This window comes from Eschrichtius robustus, chromosome 12 (genome assembly GCF_028021215.1).
Source record: "Eschrichtius robustus isolate mEscRob2 chromosome 12, mEscRob2.pri, whole genome shotgun sequence".
NCBI lineage: Eukaryota > Metazoa > Chordata > Mammalia > Artiodactyla > Eschrichtiidae > Eschrichtius > Eschrichtius robustus.
In genome coordinates, this window is record NC_090835.1 from 36,000,059 (window position 1) to 36,024,988 (window position 24,930).

General features: G+C 43.5%; 1 protein-coding gene across 4 annotated transcripts in view; it reads left to right on the forward strand.

Moving 5' to 3' along the window:
- The first annotated feature begins 1,546 nt into the window (after window positions 1-1,546).
- Window positions 1,547-24,930, forward strand: part of SFMBT1 (Scm like with four mbt domains 1) — a 130,291-nt gene continuing 106,907 nt past the window's right edge. For 2 of the 4 annotated variants that reach the window (XM_068558918.1, XM_068558921.1), the window contains exon 1: window positions 1,547-1,778. The gene's annotated coding sequence lies outside the window, so the exon portion shown is untranslated. Of the gene's footprint in view, window positions 1,779-2,417; window positions 2,503-2,572; window positions 2,658-24,930 lie in introns of those variants that run through there. The other 2 variants (XM_068558919.1, XM_068558920.1) reach the window with 2 other exon arrangements.

Genomic DNA, 24,930 nt, shown 5'->3' on the forward strand with positions numbered 1-24,930 from the left:
GAACCAAAATAGGCAATATTAGGAGACTGAGTGAATGGATGAGGATACCTGCACACATTAAAAATGAATCATGTGAACAGAAGAAAAATGTTAGCGATGGTAGCAAACACAAAAGAGAATGTGTGGTTGCAACTATGTAAAGACGTGCATATAAGCGGAAGGTTTCATGTGTGAAAAGTTGCATTTTGTAGTAGTAGTAGTATGGATACTACTTTATTCTTTTTGCATGTTTCTTTCTCCCTGGTTTTCATATTGTCTTTTCAGTGGCAGTTAAAACAAAAACAAAAACAAACAAAAAAAACTGGATTCAAATCTGGCCAGCAGCGTGACTTTGAGCAACTCTGTCTGTAAGGTGGGGTAATATTTTCCAGCGCGGTGGTTGAGGTCAGTAGGAAGTGATTTGAGCCGCATTTGGCACCCCAGACCTCCTTCTTGCGGTGGGGGCGCCTCCTCCTCCCCGAAAGGCAGGAGCCGTCAAAGCCCTCTCGGAGACCTCCTCCCTGGGCTCAGGAGTCCAGGCACTCCTGGGTCTCCATGGCGCAGGGACTCCTTCCTGCATGGAACTCTCCAGAGCAGGTGGGGATAGGGGTGTCCCACTGGCACCTGCCCTCGCTGGGGAAGGGGCGAGCTCGGGGAACATAACGCCCGTGGGCACCTCGGATGCGGGGCTGGCTTGTAGCCACCTTCGAGCTTCTGTCCCGACCCAGGGCCCCCTGCACTCCCGCCGGAATTCGGCAGCCGTCTTGTGCCCCCTCGCCGGGGCCCCGAGCGGCAGGAAAACTCGGATTTACAGGGCGCCTCCTGCGGAAGCCTAGAGACACCGGGTGTGCCGAGAGTCCGGGTCTGACTTCGCAGACAGGGGGCACTTGGGTGCCTTCCGAGATCTCAAGGGTCGCGCCACGTCTCCGACGTGGGCCAGGCGCGCGGACGCAGCCCTCTCCCACGGCGACACGCGCCGATCTGGTATCCAGCTGTCGCTCGGTCGGTTCCTCCGCTAATGCCATCTTGCCGGAGGCTGTCACGTGCGGACGACAGCATCGCGCTTCGCCCCGGCTCGGACGCCAAAATCGATACAGGGACGCCACCCGGTTCCCTGGGCTCTGTCCACAACCCGAGGTGAGGCAGGGGGCCCCTTCCCTCGTGGGTTGGAGCAGGGACAGGGTGGGCACTGGGTCCCTGGGGGCGCGTCTCCCCGTCGGGGCCAGGCAGCGCGGGGTCGCAACGCCGTCGGGGGCCGAAGGCGCCGCCGCTTGCCCTGCGCCACGGCCTCGGGGGTGTCCGCTGCAAGTTGTGGGCTGCGGGCACGTGGGGCGGGGACGGCTGCCGGCTCTGGACCCCCAGGACCCCAGTCCGCGGCCGCCTCGCCTCCCGCAACCGCCCAGCGGTGCGGGAAGACAAGCGGGCGAGTTCTGGGAGGCCAGGCCGGGGGGCGCCACGCGCGCGGCGCGAGGGGCGCGGGCTGCCGGGAGGAGCGCGGATAGTGGGGGGGCGCGGGCGCATGCGCCCTGCGCCCGTGCCATATTGGAATGAGTCGGAGCGCGGAGCGCCGCCGCCGCCGCCTCCGCCGGAGCGCGGGTGGAGGGGGGCGGGGAGAGCTGCCGGCCGCCCCGCTCCGCGGAGCCCAGCAGGAAGAAGGGCGCGAGCGGGCGAGTGCAGGCGGCACGAGCGGAAAAAGCGCCCGCACGGGGGAACGAAAAGAAGGAAAGAAAGAAAGAAAACGAGCGCGAGAAGGGAAAAGCGAGCGATTGAGCGAGCGCGCGCGCGAAAACTCCCGACAGGTAAAAAAGCGGGGCCGCCGGCTGGGCCTTCCCGCGCGGCGGCCTGAAGGGGCGGCGGCGGGGCCGGGCGGTGGACCGCGCGGCGGCCCCCTCGAGGCGGCCACGCAACTTTGCCAACGAAAATCCGCCGGGAGCCGGAGGGCGGCGGGCGCGCGGGCTGAGGCGCCAACGGGCGGCGGCAGCACGTTGGGGGCGGGGGCGGGGCGGGAGTGTTGGGGGGGGGGAAACGCGGCGCCCGCGCGCGGCCTGGCGCGTCCCCGCGCGCCGGCCTGCCGGGCAGCAGGAGCGCGCCTGGGCGCCTCGCCGCGGCGGCGGCGGCCGGCCGTCCCGGGCGGACAGCGCGCCGCGCGGCAGCTTTGGGGCGTGAAAGGAAAGTGGCCGGGCGGCGGCAACGCCGGCGCCCAAGTTCCCCGGCGCGCTGGGCCCGCCGCGCGCCCCTCCCCGCGCGTCCCGTGCTCCCGCCCGCCGAGCCCCCGCGGACCCGCCCCCCGGGCTCGCTCCGGGCCGGGGCGCGAACCCGCAGCAGGACCCGGGGGCGCGCCGCCCGCGCGGAGGTCCGAACTTCGCAGGGCCGAGGCGGCCGCTGAGCGTCTAGCGGCCGCCGCAACCGGTTGCTTCGGGCCAGCGTGGTGGAGTGCGCTGGGCCTTCCTAGCGCCGCGCGAGCGGGCCGAGGGCTCGCGGTGAACCCGCTGCTCGACCCCAGCCGGGCTTGCCGCTCGGGAGGTCCGTGACCGTTTCGATTTCTGTTCTTAAAGTCTCGTTTTGGACCTTGAAAAGAGGCTATGGAGAGGCGAGCAGAGTGTCCTGAGAAGGCAGGCCTGCCCTGTGGGGAGCAGAAACGCCTTGTGAGAACAGAGATAAATTCCCGCGGAAAGGATGTATGTTAAGTTTTTCACAAGATGTCAGCTGCTCACTGGGTTCTAAAACTGAGCCGTAAAGGACAGATCACCTGCACGTTTTGTTATGCGCCAGGATTGGGGTAGGACACCCTTGCCAGGGCCAGGCGTTTTATTTAGTGGGGGTTATTCCCAGCGGTTCACTCAAAGCCATGCGGGTGGACGGCCCTGAGCGAGGTTTCGTGAGCCCTACTTAGCAGTGATACAGTCTTGAGAACCAAGAAACCATCAGATTTGAAAGGAAATAAGATGGATTTTGTCAATCCCTGCATATGCCTTCTTCTCTGGAATCACATTTTTCAGATGTCACACTTTATTGCATCGCAAGCAAAATGCCTGAAAATGTAATTGTTCATTTGTCAACTGTCTTGACAGGAGGAAGGAAGATGAGTGTTTTCTTGCGTACACTTTGGGGCCTGTTTGCCTCGTGTTTTGAGGGATATGTTGAATCTTTCTAGGCCACAGGTAGATTCAGAGTTGAGATTTGTTTACAATGTCAGAAAAGTAACTGCTTGGTGGAAACGGGAGTGGCCCAAGATCAGGAAACAGTTACGTTACTGCTGTTGTCATTGACTAGCTGCCTTATCTTGGGTATGTTTCTTACCCTTTACAGATTTGGTTTTCCTTATTTGCAGAGTTAGAGGATGAATGGATCATTATTCTGCGTGCTTTCGGTTCTAAAATTTGGTGACTTTTTAAAGTGAACGATTAAAAAAATCTCGGTCTGTACTTTGAAAGGTTCTACATAAAAGTGCTCACAATGTGCATCTCTATTAAAATACTTTTAGAGAAAATATCTTGGGAGCTCTGTCTGGATGATTTTATGTAATTTATTATCTGGAAAGATAGTTACACATGTATTTTAATATGTTTTTGAAATTTTATATATTTATTCATTTATTTATTGAGGCCTAACAGTAAAATCTTAAGTACATAGAGTTCAATTACTTTTTATGTATGTATATGTTCTGGTAGCTACACTCAGATTAAGATATAGAGCATTTTCAGCCTCCCAAAGGGCTCTTTTAACATTCTTTCTGTTCAGTAAACACCTTCCCCCTCCCAAGGTGACCACTATACTGACTTCCGTCACCACTGGTGAGTTTTGCTTCGCAACAGAACTCTTTTGAGGGTGAAAGGGGGCAATATTAAACTGAAGGACAACACGTGTGTAAACCTGGAGTTATGGTCAGGGTCATTTTCGCCATGATCCTGATGCTTTTATAACAATTTTTACTTTTTTTAATATCTAAAATAACTAAAAATTCTGACCTGGGAGACTTCTTAGTCAGAAGATCACTTTTTAGCTGAGGCAGTACTGTGCAGGTTTGGATCTGTGGCTCTTGGGAGTCCTTGTGGACATGGGGCCTGTATTAATGTTATTTCTCGTTTTTGGAATACAGGTATATTTGCAGACAGTAGGTTTGAAGGATGAATCATGAACTTTCCCAACAAGTCAGATTTAAGTTGTCAGTAGATGAATCAGTTCCTTAAAGCCTAGAATTTGCTTAGAAAATTAAATGAAAATTGATTTTTTAAAGTTCAGTGAATTGAAGAATGTGGGCATAAAGCTTTCACAACCTTTTAAATGACGGCAATTAACTTGATTTATATATGCAGGATATTTGCCTGGTTTATCAGATCATTAAAACTCTAGCGATGAAAGCAAAAACAAAAAGTAACTAAAAGTTATATCAGGTGTGTTTTTTTTTTTTAATTTCAACATGATTAAGATACCTTTTTGTGTTAGACCTAGGAAGTTGGGTTTTTTACATTCCCCACTGAAGCAAGTACTTCAGCAATTTGCTTATCCTTCCCAAATGCCTTTTAGTATATTCTTGTACCTGTTCTTGTTTCTATTGCTAAAGGAGAGGAGTTAGAGGTTGTAAGTGAATTCTTGTTAGTTCTCACAAAGGTCTGTGTTTTTTTACTGCATGGCCATCTGTGTGATAGAAAGTTGGAAACTGTCTGAGGCCTGTGGTAGGGATGTATGGGGCGTAGTCCACAAAGTTAAAAGATTTTCTTTTGTGAAATGATTCTGCTGAATAATTGTGTTTTTCTGTGACTAAGTCAGACAGTTGGCCAAAAACTAAGCTGAATTTGGTCACTCTACCCCAAGATTCATAGCATCATTAGCAAAGAAAGTAATTCATCGCTTAGTTATTATTGATCCACAAGTTTTTCTCTCTCCTTCCTTCCTTCCTCCCTCCCTCCCTTCCTTCCTCCTTTCCTTTTTTGGTGGCTCTTTTTAGATTTCTTAGCTTTGGCATTATCAGATATTTAACTTAAAATTTGTTAAATTTTTGAGAGATGCAACTGAAGAGATGCAAAATGAGAAGCACACATGAAAGGGAATTCCGTCTTTTGCTGTTTGTTTTTTTGTAAACTATGATTTTTCTCTTTAAAAATGCTTTTCTTATTCATAATCTTGCTGCTCCTGTAGGGTACTTTTGCTTTCACAGTGGTAACTAGACTGGGCTTAGCTGTAGAATGATGATGTAGAAGCTGCTATCTTTTGACTCTGAAGTCTATAGAAAAGCTGAACTGTCCAAACTTCATTGGCCTTTTTATTATGACTTCATGTTATGTTCACATTAAAGAAGTGAATACAATCCAGAAAGCAGAAGACCATAAGGCAGGTATTTTGAATGCTAAATATTTTTTATTAAAGCTTTTCTATCTTACAATTCCCTGAAACTTTTCTTTCTGGAATTATTTGGCTGTTAATCAATATTTCAGAATAATTTAAATGAGAATGAAAGAACATTTAATCAGTAAATGGTATGGCTTTGTTATGGCAGGGTATTTTTATCTCTGTAAATAGAATTTGTCTTCTAACTGGAATGTTTTGTAATTGAAAAAAAATTTTCTTCGTGTACATAGTTGTTAAATTGGCTGAAAGTCTCCGGGGATTTTGGTTACCTGGGAGATTTTGAACCATTAGACTTCAGGGAGTGGGATTTTGATATGACTCTGTACTACTTCAAGTGGAACTGGCCCCATTGGAAAATGTTTAAAATAGAAAGGTTGTGGTCAGGTTGTTACAAGTTCATTTTTAAGCTTTACAAAAGTGGGATAGAGGATAAGAAGACAGGTTATTAAAAGAAAAATTGTGACTTTACTGCAGAAGTTTTAACAAGTTTGATTGTAAATCTTTGCCTGTTGCTGAAAGGCACCTAAAGATTTGTAGTTATTTTTTAGTCTCTTTTATTCAAGAGGATGTTTATAAATTTATTCAGCTCTTTTTGACTTTAGATCGATCATCACTCAAGGACGTAATTTTTTAAAAATGTTGTCTATATATTGTGCTAAAGGTATTAGGTCCCTGCTGAACTTTGTGGTTTGATAGTTGAGTAACTTCAGAGCCAAGCACTGGACTGTGTGGGTAAAGGCTATACAGTGGCATTTCTAACATGGTGTACAGTGCTGCATGCAGGTGTGTTTGCTTAATCTAGAGAAAGGTTAATCACTAGACTGATTTGGGGTGGATAGGGCAGTTGAGAGTAACTGCTTGGTTTGGGAAAGTTGGTTTTGGGCTGAGATGACATTTGGAGAGGGTCTTAGATGAGAGATGGAGGGAGGTTTGTTGGCAGCTGCAAGTGCAGGACAGTTGTATTTGGAATGACAACATGAGATGGACTGAGAAATTTATCAATCATTAGAATACCTCAAGAGTTTTTCCTGCTGAAATTCAGTTTAAAGTGTTAACCAACAAGTACTTCGATTTAATTCCAAAATATTATATATATTTTTTACCCAGAATAGTTTTAAAATTTATTTATTTTATTTATTTATTCTTGGCTGCATTGGTCTTTGGTGCTACGCACGGGCTTTCTCTAGTTGCGGTGAGCGGGGGCTACTCTTCGTTGCGGTGCGCGGGCTTCTCATTGCAGTGGCTTCTCTTCTTACAGAGCACAGGCTCTAGGCGTGCAGGCTTCATTAGTTGTGGCTCACGGGCTCTAGAGCGCAGGCTCAGTAGTTCTGGTGCACGGGCTTAGTTGCTCCGCGGCATGTGGGATCTTCCCGGACCAGGGACAGAACCCGTGTCCCCTGCACTGGCAGGCGAATTCTTTTTTTCTTTTTTTTTTTAATAAAGGGAGTTTTTTTTAAATATATAAATTTATTTATTTATTTATTTTTCGCTGCGTTGGGTCTTCATTGCTGCGCGTGGGCTTTCTCTAGTTGCGGTGAGCAGGGGCTACTCTTCCTTGCAGTGCACGGGCTTCTCATTGTGGTGGCTTCTCTTGTTGCAGAGCACGGGCTGTAGGCACGCGGGCTTCAGTAGTTGTGGCGCACAGGCTCAGTAGTTGTGGCTCGTGGGCTCTAGAGAACAGGGTCAGTAGTTGTGGCACATAGGCTTAGTTGCTCTGTGGCATGTGGGATGTTCCCGGAGCAGGGATCGAACACTTGTCCCCTGCATTAGCAGGTGGATTCTTAACCACTGCGCCACCAGGGAAGTCCAATTTTCATTTTTATTATTGAGCAAAATGGGCACGGGTAGGTGATCTAGTAGCTAAAGCTAGAAATATGAAAAACTTTGGGTATTTGATTGTTATTATGGTCATTTAGGATATCTGAACCCCTTGACCTCTTAATGTAGTTGATGCTTATTATTTTCATTTGTTTCCCTTTTGAAGTTGATTTTAGTCCTCAATCATGGTTTGTACTTGCATTTAAAATATACATAAGTTTCTATTATTGTTAATATTGATACAAGTAACACTGTACACAAATTGGGAAACAGACTTAATCTGCTCTTAGGCATTATCTGTGCCTGGTTTTCCTTAAGGGCTCCTGGGTGAACCCAGAGAAATTTTAAATGGCTCTGTTGCCAGTAGTAGCTGTGACAAGGGAAGCAGCGGGCTGGGTGGGCTCTTCTGGCCTTGCCTTCTAGGGTGGCTCTCCCTTCTCTGCCGTGAGTGCTTGAGGAGGGCTCCATGACTTCTACAGCCAGCTCCAGAGCTTTAAGGCACAACAGGGTTCTGAAAACCGTTTCTCCTCCCTGCCCACCCCTTCACCTTTATCCTGATTTTGGCTTTCTATTAACTTTGGGAGGAGCTCTTTCCAAAGCAGCTATACTACTGAAATCTCAGGTTCTGGTGTGGTATTCTTTTTCTGCCACTCCTTGAGAGGCTTCCCTGCTCTTCCTGTCTCATCTTTGACCTCATTGTTACCTCCTTTTCCTCTCAAAGAGTTCCAGCCCCTTTAAGCCTGGACCCATTGTCCAGTCTTTTGCTTCCTGGCCAGTACCCTTTACTCTGGTCCCTTTGCCCTTCTGCAGCTTCTGCTCTGTTGAGTACCACCCCTGCCAGTCCAGCCTGTGCCCGCTCTGCTGTGGGCAGACTGCCCACTTCAGACCCTGAAGGAGACTTCAGGGTCTCCTCCTGAAGTGGCCCTATGTGCCACTGGCTCCACACAATCTTAGCTCGAGGCAGACCCTTTTCTTTTTGCCTTCTGTGACCTTTTCAGACCCTCCCTTGGTGGATTCCCCCACATTTAGACTTCATCTAGCCCTTATGACCCCCTAAACCTTTCTGCTGAGCTTCAGATCCATATATCCTCTGCTCTCTGGGCCTGTCCAGTTTGGATGCTCTGCTGGCCTCTCAAAATCTACAGGTCCCGAACAGAATCCCTCAGTCTACCTTAAAGCTACTCCTCTAGCCAGCCCATCTGCCTAGGTCTCCTTTTTTACCTTCCTTCTTAGTGATGGTGTCCATTTTTTCCCCCAACAGCTTTCCCGTGGAACTGAGTCTCATTCTTGAATTACCAATCCTTTACTTAAGAATGTGCAGTTCTGACTCCTTGGCTTTCAAACATTTTTAGAAACTATGGGACCCTTTGTTAAGTGAAATCTTTCTAGGAAGCCCAATATATAAAATAAGTAAAACTAGAGTTCTGGTGGAAGGGGAGTGAAGGGTCAGCATCCTGTCCTGCCACTTAGGCCTCCTGGTGCTGTCCCCTTCCTCCTCCGAGGCAGAGCTGGTATCTGGTCCTTAGACTCTGTAAGTGGAACTCTCTGGAGTTGCTCAGTACTGCCTGAGGGCACTCTGCTTGTCGGAAAATCACTTGATCTGTTGTGCACCCCACCTCTTTCCCATTGGTTTTATTTTAATTGTGACTGGTAAATATAAAATTAATGTGGCGATGAATCTTGCCAAGGAGAAGGAAAGCCACTTTGGAAAGTGAAACTAGGTATTAAAACGAGCCAACTCCTTTAAATGCTGAAACTTTCAAAAGTGCCCAAGGGTTTCTTTCAAGTTTTACGGAAGTCTCTACTAACTTATCTTTTTCTCTTAAAAGCTGCTCTTCTACAACACGAACATTCAAGTAAACTTAGTTTAGTTTTACTGTTTTTGTTTTGTTCCTTTACCAGTATAGCAGGTTTGTTCAACCCATAATATAACTAAAATGTTAAATATTTGCAATTAAAAATATGTTGTTGCCTCCAAATGGTTGTCCATACCCTCCATCCTCTGCCCTTCCTTCTCCAATCCATCTGACACACTGTGGCCAGATAGCTCTTTCTAAGCAAACTTGGTTTTATCACATAAACTTATCCTGCTGCCAGCAGGGGAAAGTCCAGGCTCTTCAGGAATGTGCACAGAATCCTTGAGGAGCTTGTCCCCTCACCTGCCCAGCTTAGCCCCCTCTCACACACGCTGTCCCTCCAGCCACGCCCACACCCTGGTCCTCCGCACATACTCTCCTCTGCATGTCCAGTGTGTCCTCCACTAACGCAAGGCTCCCCAAATATCAGTCTCGCATGTACCAATCTCATGCTTTTGGCCATATTTGATTACCATAATTATTCTTTTAATATTTTAAAAATTTACTTTAAAATTTTGACTATTTTATTTTTTTAAATATTTATTTATTTATTTATTTGGTTGTGCCAGGTCTTAGTTGCGGCATGCAGGATCTTTAGTTGCGGCATGTGGACTCCTAGTTGTGGCATGCATGCGGGATCTAGTTCCCTGACCAGGGATCGAACCCAGGCCCCCTGCACTGGGAGCATGGATTCTTACCCACTGGACCACCAGGGAAGTTCCTAAAATTTTGACTTTTTAACTTAAATTTTATAAAACATTATTACATTTTAAAAATAAAAATAATGAAGTACGAGTAATAATTAATCGTTTTATCAAAATATATTCCTTCAGTAAGTTTCTTTTATTTATTTATTTATTTACTTATTTATTTTTGGCCGTACCACGTGGCTTGTGGGATCTCAATTCCCTGACCAGGGATTGAACCCAGGCCCTGGCAGTGAAATCCCGGAACCCTAACCACTAGACAGCCAGGGAACTCCCAAGGTTCTCAACAAAGACTTTGTACTTAAAATTTTTAAAAACTATATACCTCATAATAAGTGATATTAAGTAATTTTTTTTTTTTAGGTGTGGTAATGGCATTGTGACTATATATGAGAATGCCTTTATTCTTGTGAGAAGCAAGCTGAAGAGTTTAGAGCTGAGGTATCATGATGTCTCACGATGTCTTCAACACTTTCAAATGGCTCATGAAGTATACATATATGCACATATGTATAGAAAAATAAAGCAAATCAGGAAAATTTTCATAACTTTTGAGTAAGTGGAGAGTATTTGGAATTTTTTCAAAATCTCTGTGTTTGAAAATTTTGATTAAAGGTTGTCTTGGCTTAAGTATAAAAATGGCTGCAAAAAAAAGTTGGTATTAAAAAAAGTTTTTGGGCTTCCCTGGTGGCACAGTGGTTGAGAATCTGCCTGCCGATGCAGGGGACACAGGTTCGAGCCCTGGTCTGGGAAGATCCCACGTGCCGCGGAGCAACTAGGCCCATGAGCCACAATTACTGAGCCTGCGCGTCTGGAGCCTGTGCTCCGCAACAAGAGAGGCCGCGATAGTGAGAGGCCCGCGCACGGCGATGAAGAGTGGCCCCCACTTGCCGCAACTAGAGAAAGCCCTCGCACAGAAACGAAGACCCAGCACAGACATAAATAAATAAATAATTAATTAATTAAAAAAAAAAAAAGTTTTTAACCCCAGTACACAATGGGTAACATACATACATGCACACACACATACACATACATATACAGAGAGCACAGACCCACTTGTTGAAGTGATATTTAGACTACCCACATATTCAGTGTTGTGGAAAAACCAAATGCTAGTGAAAGTTTTTAAAAAAAATTTAATTTTTAAATTGAGGTATAATTGACATACAACATTACATTAGTTTCAGGTGTAAAACTAATGATTTGATACTTGTATACATTGGGAAATGATCACCACAATAAGTCTAGTTAACATCTGTCACCATACCTAGTTACAAAATTTTTTCTTATGATGAGAACTTTTAAGATTTACTCTCTTAGATACTTTCAAATGTGTAATACAGTATTATTAACTATAGTCGCTATGCTGTACGTTACATCTCCATGACTTATAACTGGAAGTTTGTACCTTTGAAGTTCTTAATAAATCCTCTTTAAGCAATACCTGTGAAGTTGCAGTTGCATGTTTTATGTGTTAACGCTTTTTCCCATTCCACCTTAATGATGCTATGTAAATACTTTAAAAGAAAGTCTTCAGCAGCCCCTGAATTTTCTCATGTTCCACCAGTGGTTTGGGTGTTGTGCTTAGGGGACTACACTAGGAGATTCTTGCTTGTCCTGTAAGACTCAGGTCTCCTGTCGAGTTTTTCTTCCTGGACTCCTCCAGGCCAGATTAACTACCCTTTGCCCTGGGTACTCACAGTATTCTACATATTCTCCTCTTGTGAATATTACCATTGTAATTATTTGTTCAGTGTCTATACCAGATTGAGAGCTCATGGTGAGAGACCCTGTTTTATTCTTTATTGGTACCTTGCATACAATGTAGCAGAGAGTAGACAGTAGATGAATTATAGCTGAATGAAAGCACAGAAGCAATACTGCAGCAGCATCATTTATAACATTATTTCTACTCTAAAATGTATTATGTGCTAAACAAGAAACTGTGATGTTTAATCAGATTCTATCTTGTCACTCCTAGGCTTAGAGCCTGCCAGTGGCTTTCCATAGTTAATTACAATAAAATCCAAACTCCTTTTGGTCTGTAATGCCCTTTGTGATTTGTTCCCTGTCCACCTCTGCCACTTTTCCGCCTGCTTTCCCACAATCCAGCCACATGTCTTTTCTGTCCCTCCAAGTACACTGAGTTTGTTACATTTAGTTCCTTTTCATCAGAGGGGTCAGCTCAGTAATGAAACCTTTCCTAAACATCCTTACCTCCACTCCCCTGGCTTTTCATGTCTCATTACTGTTTGGTTTTCTTCATGGCACTTATCACTATATGAAATTATCTTATTTTTAGCTCATTCTAATATTTAAATTTAAAAGTTTAATTTATTATAAAGTGTTTTAGAGCCCCACTGTAGAGAATATTAAAACCTACTTCAGGAATGTTTTTCCTTATTGTTCCTTGTGGGGAAACTAGACAGTGCACTAATGCATTGTTCTGTTTGCTGTTGTAAACTCCGTGAAGATAGGAACCAGGTCTGTCCTTTAATCAGCATGGCATCCCTGTACTGAGAATGGTGTGTAGCAAATACATACATGTTAAGTGGAGGTATGAATAAACAACCAACTTGTAGATGATCTAAGAAAAAAAATTTTTTAAACTCTGGAGATTTGGGGGCAGTGTTATAGTTTAGTTCTGAATGTTCAGAATTTTTTTTTTTATGAGAAGTCAATATTTTGTCATATTTTGCAGCTTGGAGTGTCTGTTTATTGTTTTAGGTGAGCCACATTCCTTTCCTCAACTTCATTTTCTTTGTAACTTATAACATCACTTTTTCGAGGATAACTGCCCATCTTTAGATCTTTGACAAATGCATTTCCATTAGTAAAAATCAAATTGAAGGGCATTAGCTCCAGTCATTTGCTTTACTTTTCATGACAGTAGTTACAGAGAGGCAATCACCAGTCTGGTTCTATATGAGCATAGGATGGGGCAATTCTATTGATACTTCCTTTGCCCTCATGTAACTAATGAGAGCCTGTTATTTGCAGGTGCATGAGCCCCCAGGTTGAGCTTCAGAATAAAATCCAGTGGATCCATTGTCCTCCCACCCACCATTGTTAATTGAATTGGTGCTCTTACTGTGGTGGGAGTGCTGATGATGTTGTATCTGGATGAGGACTGGGGGTACCTGAGAACAGGGGAGGCACCACAGAAGTGAAAGAGGGTTGGCCAGACTTAGACTTTGCCTATAGTCCCTCCCACCCCCTACTCAGTCCTGCCTGGAAATGGAGAAGTTTTGGAAATCGTGAAGCTATGGGGGGAAAAACCCTCTATTTTTTAATTAAAAAAAAATTTTTTTTTGGTTTGATATATTTTGTTCTGCTTCCATGCACAAAGGAAAAATGAGTCAATACTCTAGTTTTTTACTTAACTGATTTTTGGCTGGAGAGAGTTTAGAAAATTTGGACTCTTCAGTAATTCTGAAGTTCTTTGTTAGTTTAGAAACAAAAAGATAGCATGTAAAACTGTTTAATCATAATATAGTTAGTATGTGATATTAACATGTAAAATGTAATTGAACTTTAGTTGCAGATCTATTAATATATTTGAATCATTTAAACTTTGATTACAGTGGAGCCAAACATTTAAGGGATTTTTGCATCTTGGTTTGAGGAGGAAGTATACATTTTTTTTTAGCACGGTTGGCAAAAAGTTGAAAGTTACTGTGGGTAGAATGAACCTCTTCCTATACCACCACTCCACCCACCTGTTTTACTGAATTCAAATGTTGCCACAAAGAATTTAGAGATAGATAAGAAAAATGAGATTGCTTTTAATAGGCATCACTTTTTCTTGCATTGCTTTATTTTTATCATAATCACAGACTTAAGTACTTAATCTTTTTGTTTGTTTGCTTGTTTTTCAGCCACACCGTGCCCGTGCAGCTTGTGGGATCTTAGTTCCCCGACCAGGGATCAAATCTGTGCTCCCTGCAGTGGAAGCTAGAGTCCTAGCCACTGGACCTCCAAGGAATTCCCTTAATCTTTTTTTTTTGAACAGGGATACATGTATGTAGTAAAATATTTTTTGAATAGTGAAAAAGAGTGTACAGTACTCCTTTACTGAGATCTCTAGTCCTTCAGTCCGTTCTGTACAATTTTTTTTTTTTTGGCCGCACCACACGGCATGGATCTTTGTTCCCCAACCAGGGATTGAACCCGCGCCCCCTGCCTTGTAGCTTGGAGTCTTAACCACTGGACTGGCAGGGAAGTCCCCTCAGTCCCTTCTGCAGGCCACTGTTATCCCTAGTTTCTTTTGTTTTCTTCCAGAAAAATTCTATTTGTATAATGATATATATTTCCCCACCCACTTCAAAAAACTCAATTGGTAGTGCTCTTTTCATTTAAAATATCTTGGATATATCCAAGTACACAGAGATCTGCCTTGTTCTTTTATTGATTGCCTAGTAGTCTGTTAATGGATGCGCCATAATTTATTCAGTCGGTATTTCCAGTTTTTTATGCTATAAACAGTGTCATGGACTAATGATAACTGCATTTGCTTGGATTAAGACAAGCTTTCTAATACTGAATGTGTTTTTTCTGAGTTAATGTGTTTGTATAAGTAGACTGTTCTCCAGCACTGGGTGCAGTAGAATAAGGGGAGCAGGAGATAAAGTCTCTGCCACTCCTTCCCCTTCCTGTGGGGCAGGAGGGGTAGAGGGGGCAGAGTTCCCAGCCGAGGCTTGGGAGGCTGAGGTGTCTGAAGATGTCCACAGACTGTGAGGTGTTAACCATGCCTTTAAAGCCCAAGACCTGTGTGTGTGCAGCTTGTTATCAATTTAGTTTATTTGTGTTTGTGTTTTGGTTTTGAGAAAATCACAGCAGCATGGATTGGCTAACAAATTATTTTATTTTCTGGAAAATTTTTTGTATTCTTTTGTTCATTGGCAGTAATACAGCTAAATTTTTTTTTTAAGTTGCTTTTTATCTGAGCCACTTGATAAGGAATTTTAAACAGAATGCTATGGTTCCAGTATCGTAACTTCTGAAGAAACTGAATTTGGAATCTTGATGCATTATGTAGCTGAATCTTTAAGTGTTATTATATTTCAGTAATCTGAGTTCTTACTTCTTACCCTTTATTGGAAGAACTTGAGAACACTCCCTCAGAGCTTACATTCATACCCCCATCAGTATCTCCTCTGTGTACTGCCATTGCCTCTAAAATACTGTCGTCAAAAAATGGGTAACAATTCATGGTAGTATATTCCTAACCCAGGGCTGTCATCGCTTGCGCAGAGGGCGCACACACTGGGCCAGCGATGGGCGGGCACTGCTGGTCCACAAGTGCTAGTGCCCTTCCTTGCAGGGGCTTGCAGCCGCTGAGTGCACTACTGGGCTTTCCGGAGTCAAGTGTGTTTGCTCTGCTGTGGCATTCTTTCTGCCGTTTATTTTGTATTCTAGTGAGTAGTTTTGACCCATGAAGGCAGACAAAAGGATGCGACTTGTAGACTTGGACTTGTGGCAAAGAAACAGCATCACATAGTATGGCAAAAAGCAAGTTCTTATGGGTTGATAAGGTGCCTTCAGAAAGTGATCTCAGGACTTTTCCTGGTGGCGCAGTGGTTAAGAATCCGCCTGCCAATGCAGGGGACATGGGTTCGATCCCTGGTCCGGGAAGATCCCACATGCCGCGGAGCAACTAAGCCTGAGAGCCACAGCTACTGATTCCACGCGCCACAACTACTGAAGCCTGTGCGCCTAGAGCCCCTGCTCCACAACAAGAGAAGCCGTTGCAATGAGAAGCCTGCACACCACAACAAAGAGTAGCCCCCGCTCGCCGCAACTAGAGAAAGCCCACATGCAGCAACGAAGACCCAATGCAGCCAAAAATAAATAAATAAATAAATAATTAAAGAAAAAAGTGAGCTCAGAAAAAGAAGTATAGAAATCGGCAATTAGATTTAGTCAAGTTCCTTGTAATGTGAAAAGCATTGTAAACAACAGGGCAGCCTGGCAAGGTGGACCGTTCAGTGTTTAAAGAACAGGTGGAAGAAACAATGGTTTGAAGCTTTGTTTTAACGTCAGAGGATTTGAAGAGGACTGTAGAGCAAGTGAATTGCCTGTGGATAATTCACACAGGAGCTCTGCCTTAACGCCCTCTCAGGTGAAAAAGGCACTCCCGATTGGTCAGTGTGCACACCAGGACTGTCAGCAGTGCTGACCTTGAGGCACCTCGAGGTGGTGGGCACTGAATTTCCTTCTCTTGTGAGAATGACATTACCCCTCCCTGGAGGCAGGAACGTTATTGCTGCATTAGAAAGTTGTGGATTTTTCCTCTTTACTGAATTGGAGGTACCATGATCTGTTGACAGAGAAATTTATTCAGCAGACTTTATAAAGCGGTGGTGCCAGGAGTTTAGGGAATACAAAGTTGAGTAAATTCCCTGCCCTTGAGAAGCTCACAGTACCAGGATAAGATACGATACAAAATAGCTAGTGTTTAAGTGCTGTCAGAAAGGTACAAAGTGCCTCCTATGGAAGATACTTTGACAGGGCTGGGAGGAGGGGCTAACATTTTTGTAGGGTGTTATTTTGAGAAATGGTTTTTGTGGAATAAAGTTTGTGGGAGTAAAGGTCAGGGAGTGAGTAATCTTTGAATACTTAACTCATATATTATTAGTGTAAGACTTTCTCAGACTTAAGACATTTCAGGTTTTTTTTTTTTTTTAAATATTTGTGCTTTTTTAAAAATTATTTATTTATTTTTGGCTGTGTTGGGTCTTCGTTTCTGTGCGAGGGCTTTCTCTAGTTGTGGCAAGTGGGGGCCACTCTTCATCGCGATGCGTGGGCCTCTCACTATCGCGGCCTCTCTTGTTGCGGAGCACAGGCTCCAGACGCGCAGGCTCAGTAGTTGTGGCTCACGGGCCCAGTTGCTCCGCGGCATGTGGGATCCTCCCAGACCAGGGCTCGAACCTGTGTCCCCTGCATTGGCAGGCAGATTCTCAACCACTGCGCCACCAGGGAAGCCCGACATTTCAGTTTTTAATGGAGAAAAGGTCCAGTGCAAAATAAGAAAAGAATCCTGAACTTTTCCTTTTCAAATCCCTTTCCAAGCCTTTATCTTTAGTGCTGCTTCCTCCTAAAGCTGTTTAACTTTGGTGAGGTTCCCACCAACTTTCCCTCTTTGAGAGTACCAGAAGAAGCAAAGAACTAGCTACAGTGATCTTGGGCTGTTGTATCTGAAACTGAAGGCAGGCTCATTGGGACCTGCCTGGAACTGGAGTGAGCAGCAGTCAGGACACGGGGATGGAGGGGAAACTCTTTTAACTTGTGTCCATAAGCATGCAGCTTGGCAAGATTACAGTATATCCTAAATGGGCCCCAAACTTTTTACTTTGTTGTCTGTTGAGTTCCCCTAATTTGCTGTTTAATTGCTGAGGGAGGTTATTATGCTGAGTGCTTATATGTGACTCATTTGCTGTTTTGATTTATTAAAATTTTTATAACCCTGGCATGTTATGCATTAATTTTTCCATATATTGAATATTGTAGGAAGTTAATTTGCAATTATTACATTTTCTTTGGCTAATTATATTCTCACCTGGTAGGAGTCAGATAGAAATTTTTTTTTTTATAACTTTTATGCCCTAGGAGGGTACAGTTAACTGTATCATCAATTTTATTTATAATTAATTAATTAATTTTTGGCTGCGTTGGGTCTTTGTTGCTGTGCGTGGGCTTTCTCTAGTTGCCGGGGGGGGCTACTCTTCATTGTGGTGTGCAGGCTTCTCATTGTGGTGGCTTCTCTTGTTGCGGAGGACGGGCTCTAAGCGCGCGGGCTTCAGTAGTTGTGGCATGCAGGCTCAGTAGTTGTGGCTCACCAGCTCTAGAGCGCAGGCTCAGTAGTTGTGGCGCACGGGCTTAGTTGCCCCGCGGCATGTGGGATCTTCCCGGACCAGGGCTCGAACCAGTGTCCCCTGCATTGGCAGGCGGACTCTCAACCACTGCGCCACCAGGGAAGCCCTAGAAATTTCTATTGTTGTGGATTTCAGCAAGATTCAGGGACCAGCCCCCGACTTTTTAATGACCACATAGGAGTTCAAGATATATTCAGAATTTGCTGAGCATCCTCACTGTCATTATTTTTCGTCTTAGCTATCATCCAGTCTCATTTGGATTATTACAGTAGCCTCCTAACTGATTCCCCTCCTTCTGCCCTTGCTTCCTCCAGGCTACCCTTGACACAGTGAGATTCTGTTAACAGGTAAGTCAGATGATGTCACTCCTCTGCTCAGAATTTCCTGCTTTCACTCAAGTCTTTGTCATATCCCACAAGGCTCCATGGCTTAGCCTTCCCACCTCTCAGACTTCCTCCCCATTATCTGCTCTCCAGCAAGCCCAGGGGGTTCCCACCTGAGGGCCTTTGCACGTGTTGTTTCCTCTGCCAGGAATGCCTTCCTGGAGATATGTGCATGACTAGCTCTCTTGCTTCCTTGGGGTCTTTCCCCCAAAATCACCTCAGTGACCTGTGTGATTAAAATTTCAACCCTCCTGGTATTACGCTCAGTGAAATAAGTCAGTCAGAGAAAGACAAATACTGTATGATATCACTTATATGTGGAATCTAAAAAATAAAACAAACTAGTGAATGTAACAAAAAAGAAACAGACTCTCAGATATAGAGAACAAACTAGTGGTTACCAGTAGGGAGTGGGGCAAGATAGGGGTAGGGGATTAAGGGAGGTACAAACTACTATGTATAAAATAAATAAGCTACGAGGATATATTGTCCAGCGCAGGGAATATAGCCAATATTTTAATAACTATAAATGGAGTATAACCTTTAAAAATTGTGAATCACCATGTTGTACACCTGAAACTTATTACCTAATTTTTTTTTTTTGTAAATTTATTTATTATTTATTTATTTTTGGCTGCGTTGGGTCTTCGTTGCTGTGCGTGTGTTTTCTCTAGTTGCAGCGAGTGGGGGCTACTCTTCCTTGCAGTGCGAGAGCTTCTCATTGCGGTGGCTTCTCTTGTTGCGGAGCACGAGCTGTAGGCGTGTGGGCTTCAGTAGTTGTGGCACACGGGCTCAGTAGTTGTAGCTCGCGGGCTGTAGAGCATAAGTGCAGTAGTTGTTGCATGGGCTTAGTTGCTCCTTGGCATGTGGGATCTTCCTGGACAGGGATCGAACCCATGTCCCCTGCATTGGCAGGTGGATTCTTAACCACTGCGCCACCAGGGAAGTCCCTTATTACCTAATTTTGTAAATCAACTATACCTCAATTTAAAAAAAAGAAAATTTTAACCTCCTGCAAAATTTCATATCCCTGCCCCTGATTATTTTTTTTCTCCTTAGCATTTATTGTCTAACACTGTGTATTTTACTCCTCTAGCCTGTGTATTATCTCTCTCCTCCACTTGAATGTTAGCTCTTTGACGACAGGGATTTTTGTCTATGTTGTATCTCCAGCACCTAGAACAGGGTCTTGCCTACAGTAGGTGCTCAGTAAGAAGTTGTTGACTGAATGGATGAATGAATATTTTATAGCATAGCTCCCCACCCTGGTTTGTGAATTATATAAATTCTGAATTTGGTAGGCTATCAGACAATGTCTAGTCAGGAAACCACTCCTAGGTGCTTCAATCAAAAGGGCATATAATTCTATGTGTATAACTGAGTCACTTTGCTGTACCGCAGAGATTGATACAACATTGTAAATCAGCTATATGTCAATTAAAAAAAGGGGGGTATGATTCTAGGAATTGGATACAAAAGGAAGGGCTGGAGGAGCAAAGGGGAAGGTGGTATTGCGTAGAGCCCACACACCACCATTTTTCACCTATACTGCAGGAGTTCACTAACCGCCAAGCAGGAACCTGTATGCCTGCCAGGGCTGCTGCCAGAGTGGAGTGAGAGCACAACTGACAAGGGGGGCTGGCGATGCGGATTCACACCTGATGATTCAGGGAGAGTCTAGAAGGGTAAACATGGGGCTGAGTACCAACATAAACTGTCCAGCACAGGTGGTATTTATTTAATTCATATGTAGAGATAAACTTAGATGTAGGACAAACTAAACTAATAGCAAGGGTAAGGTCTGAGATCATGAGTGCAACGTTAGAAAGCTAAGAATTAAATTCCAACTTAGCCTAGTCACATCCATGTGTTGAACCACAAAACTGAACTCAGCCTCTCGAAATGGAACACGACAGGAAACATATCTTCACTGTGGCCGTGATCTCTTAGTGTGATTAAGTGCTCATTTCCGTGAGTTCAGTAAATCTGTGTTTAGGCCCAGTTGTGTCCCAGATTAGATCTCTGTCACCTACAAGATCATACTGGCCTCTCCTAATCTGATTGTAGTCCTTACTCAGAGCCCTGCTATCAGTTATTGGTCTAAGATGTGACAGGCTTGTATTTATGGTACCTCTGATTGAGTGCTCCTCCCTTTGCTGTTCAGATCATTCTCACCTCCCCCACACCCCCCAAGACACATTGTCAGCATCTTGTTGCTCCTTTTCTTGCTTATGAACAAGGATACCAAGGTCTAAATATACTTGATTGCAAACTATATTCATGTTCAGTGCTCGTCAATATTTATGACATGAATCTATTACTGATAAGCTTATTTTTGATTAGGGATGGCAACATTTAAATCTCTCAAGATGTGGAGGGAGATCATAGTGGAAATGGTAGGAATTAGTGGGACTTCTGTTGCCTACTTCCCTGCTTCTCTAGGCCCCAACTAAAATTGGCCTAGGGATTTAGGTTGAATGTCTGTTTCTTGGATGTGAGGTCTGTCACTGATAGATCAAAAAATACTTCTTCCACCTACCCCCCAAAAAAGAAAGACAAAATGAAATCCTATGCAGTGATTACATTTACAGATTTAGAATTCTACTGTAATTTATTTATGAAATTCACATCTTTGCTTTTTTCCTTAAATCTGAAATTCTAAGGGCTTTTAATGTTAAAAGTTATCTTCAGGGAATAATTTATCCTGTTTTTGGTGAATTAAATAATTTATGTTCAAGTACTAGCTTATTTCTTTCATCAGGTTATTTTGGATTTCTGTAATGCTAATTATTTTTCTTAAACAATGATCCTTTTCTACTTGTAAACTAAATAAATGGATCTTTCATGTGCCAGTTTGGATCCATCTCATTATGTTCATGGATTCACTTGTAAGGATAAAATCAGTCTTAAAATTGTGACTAGCTGCAGTCCCTTACTTTCCTAATAGGCTTATTTTCTTCAGTCTAAATAAACTGAAAATAAACTGCTATGATTTTTGTTTTCCCATAGACCAGAGTATTTCTATAGCAAAAAAATTAACTACTGCCAGAGCAGCTTACATTCTTCTGTTCTCTGTGCCACCTAATAAATGAGGTCTTCACAGCAGCATCTCTACCACTGACAGCAGCAACATTTTGAAATGTTGGAGTCATGGAGGAGGAGGGCCATTTTGGCTGGGGATACTGGCCTCTGGCGGATTTGCATTTAGTCTTCTTTAAGTCCCTTTCAGAATCTGAAGTGTGCTTTAGAGAAATATTGCCTCATCAAAATTCTAGGAAAAAAATGTTCTGTTTAAGTTTAAGCAAAAATCATTTATTTTCCCTTTCTTCATGCTTCCACTACTTACTCCTTTTAAACAATTTTATTCCTCCCCTAAAGTTGCTCTGTTTTTGAGCTGTGGTTGTTGGAGACTCTCATAGAAAGGAGGCTGGGCTGGAAGTCTGTGACGCCTAGACGGTGGAAGGGCCCGCAGACACTCCCAAGGAGCCCATGTCTTACGAAAACACCTTTAGAAACTGTCATCAATTCATTTAAATTAAGTCTCCAGAGGGCAACAGAGTGCACTTGAGCTAGGAAAATAGCTGTGACCCAGAGATACTTACTTACTTTTGACTTCTTAGAGGCATTTACTCTTATTTAACTTTTTATTATGGGAAATTTTAAACATACACAAACGAAGAGGTAATAACAGTGTATCTCGGTTACCGATCACCCCTCATTAACATTTTGCTCTTTTAGAGGCATTTTTCTAATGCATTTAGGCATAAAGCACTTACATTTTATAATTATCTTTTTCTCCTCTTGGCATTATGTTTTAAGCAAAATTTTCTCCTCATTTACATTGGCAAATTTAAGTGTGTACTAGTAACTGCTGAGACTAGTTGTAGAGAAGCGATAATTTGATCTTTCAATAGAAATGCACTGAGTATAAAATAAACAGATCGCTGCTAGAGCTGTACTTTACAAATAGGTTAAGTTATGTATAGAATATTACTGTTAGGCTCAACTTAGCCGACAACGAACCTCTACCTTCACTTACAGTATGGAAAAATCTGTACTATAAAACTCTGGTGGAAACCTGGCTATAGATAGGAAATGTTTTCTTTTCTTCCCTTCTTTTCTCTCCTTCCTCTGTCCTTGATTTATTTCTTCTTTGTGCCACTCATTCTACAAATATTTATTGGCACTGCGTGTACAACCCAAACAGAGGGAAGCTTGTATTTTGGGAAAGTAGGGAGATAATATACTAGTAAGGAAATAAATAGAAGCTAGTATTTGTGATAAGTACTTGGCTGGTAGGCTGAGTGATATGTTAGAGAATAAGATGAGGACATGCTCAATAGGGTGACGAGAAAAAATCTTTCTGTGCTGGTGACTTTTAGACTTACGATGTGAAGGGTGAGAAGCAGCTGTGTGAGGAGCACTTTGGGCAAGGGGATAGTACTTAGGAAAGAGTCTGAGGTGAATTAGGAACCAACAGAGGGAGTGATTGGAAGGAAGATGGAGTGGTAAGTAGGGACCAGACCTTCCAAGGCCTTGTAGATCCTGGTAAGGAGTTTGGAGTTTATTACCTAGGAAGTTACTGAAAGGCTTTAAGTACGATTGTGACAGGATCTATTTTGCCTTTTTTTTTTTTTTTTCCAGCTGTGCCTCATGGCTTGCGGGATCTTAGTTCCCAACCAGGGATTGAACCCGTGCCCTCTGCAGTGGAAGCGTGGAGTCCTAACCACTGGACCACCAGGGAATTCCCTCTGCTTTGCCTTTAAAAAGATTTCTATCTGCTGTGTAGAGAAGAGACTTCCAAGTGTGAAAGGAGAGGCAGTTTGGAGGCTACTGCAATAGTCCAGGTGGCTTGGATTAGGATGATAGTGAAAATGGAGAGAAGTGGTTAATTTCAAGATATATGGTCACAGTAGACTCAGTAGGATTTGCTAATGGACGGAGTGAGGGCGATTGAGCCATTGACCATGGTTTCTAAGTTTTTGGCTTGGTTGGTTGTTTATCACTGAGATGGGGAAGCCTGGGGAGGGTTGGGTTTAGAAGCAAATTAGAGTTCTGTTTTGCTTGCCTGTGCAATATTGAAATGGAGATTCCAAATGAGTAGTTGGACATATGTGTCTGGAGTTCAGGGAGCAAGTGCCATGAATTTGCATGATATCGCCCAGGAAGAGAATGTTGGATGTATACGGGAAAAAGAGCTCAGCACTCAGCTCTGAGGAATTCCAAGATTTAGAGTTTGTGTGATTCTGGAGGAGCCAGCAAAAGAGAGTGAGATGGATTGGACAGAGAGGAAGAAGGAAAACCGGGACAGTAGTGTCACAGTAGCTGAGAGGAGAAAATGCTTTGAGGAGTTTACTGTATAGATGGGGGTGCCTGGTGAGACCAGAGAGGAAACCATTTGGATTTGGTGATTGAAAGGTCAATGGTGATCTGGCCAAGAGTAATGTCAGTGTGTTAGGATAGACTAGCCAGATTGGGGAGGAAGTGAGGAAATGGCACATGTAGACAAGCTTCTGAGATGAGACTTCTTACTGTGAAGGGAAAGCAGAGAAATGGAGAAGTTCTTAGAGGGCATGACGGGGTCAGGAGAGGTTTTCTTTGATTATTGAGATGGCAGCATTAGAGCGTGTTTGTATGTTCCTCTGATGTGACTAATCCTGTGGAAATGTAGTACAGAAGGAATAACTGATGGTGTTATATTATTAAGTGGGTGAAAGGGGTGGAATCTAGAGCCTCTGGAAAGGGCGTTTCCTTTGTCTGAAAGATGGAAACAGATGCAAGCAGGTGATGGGAAAATAAAGGTAGTTCTTGGCCTCTCGCATTTCTCTGCATAGTTACCTTTTTTTCTCTCCTAGTTCTTTATTTTTAAAATTTTTTTATTTTTGGCCACGCCACGCGGCATGTGGGATCTTAGTTCCCTGACCAGGGATCGAACCCATGCCCCATGATGTGGAAGCGTGGAGTCTTAATCACTGGACCGCCAGGGAAGTCCCTCTCCTAGTTCTTGAATTCTTCTATTTTCTGAATATACATAGACATCCCATTTGTAGTAAAGAAATTAAGCAGAAGTTTATTACTGCTTATTGTACATAGACATGCATCTTTTTAAAGAGGGAAAGAAAAGGGTTAAGAAATAGGACAAGATGTATGCTCATTTTTCTTACAAGAAGTCATGCTCATTTTGTTAAGGTAATTTGGAAATATTGCTAATGTTTTTTGAAAAGTGAAAGTATAAGCTACAGGAGAAGGGAAGAGGCATGGCGATGCTTTCTTTCATGGCGTTCTGTCTGTATGAAATGGTGAAATTTCTCCAAGTTGCTATTTAACTTCAGCCTTAAACTTGACAGTGCAACATGTTGCAGTCCTATTGCTCAGCTTTTGAGGAAGTATTTCTTTATTAAGTGTGTAAGACTGGGTCATGCAGAAGGGACATGGGAGACTGCTTATGAGCAGGTTAGACGTAAGCCCTCAAGAGGATAGGGACTTTGTTTTGTTTATCACTTGATCCCCAGAGTAGGGAACAATACCTGGCAGGTAATAGGCACTCAATAAATATCTGTTCCCTGACTATTAAAATAAAGTAAGCATCATTTTATTAGCAGACCTGGAGAGTAAAGTGACTACTGCATCCTCAAATGAAAACGTTTCCTCTTTTATCCAGAGGTCAAATTCTTACCTAAAACAGTGTGGTATGGTAAAAAGAACACGGGCATTAGATGAGACAGATGTGGATCCCATCTTTATCTTTTAACACCTTGGACTTGTTTCTTAGCTTCAGTTTTTTCATTTGTAAGATGGGAATAGTAGCAGTGTACTTCACAGAATTATTGCATATTTGTATAAGGTATGTAAAATACTCCTAGCTGGCATAGTAGGTCCTCAACAAAAGAAGGATCTTGTTAGTTTCCTTTTTTGCTCAGTGGTTGAGTCTAGTTACTGGGATCAGATCTAGTTCCCAATA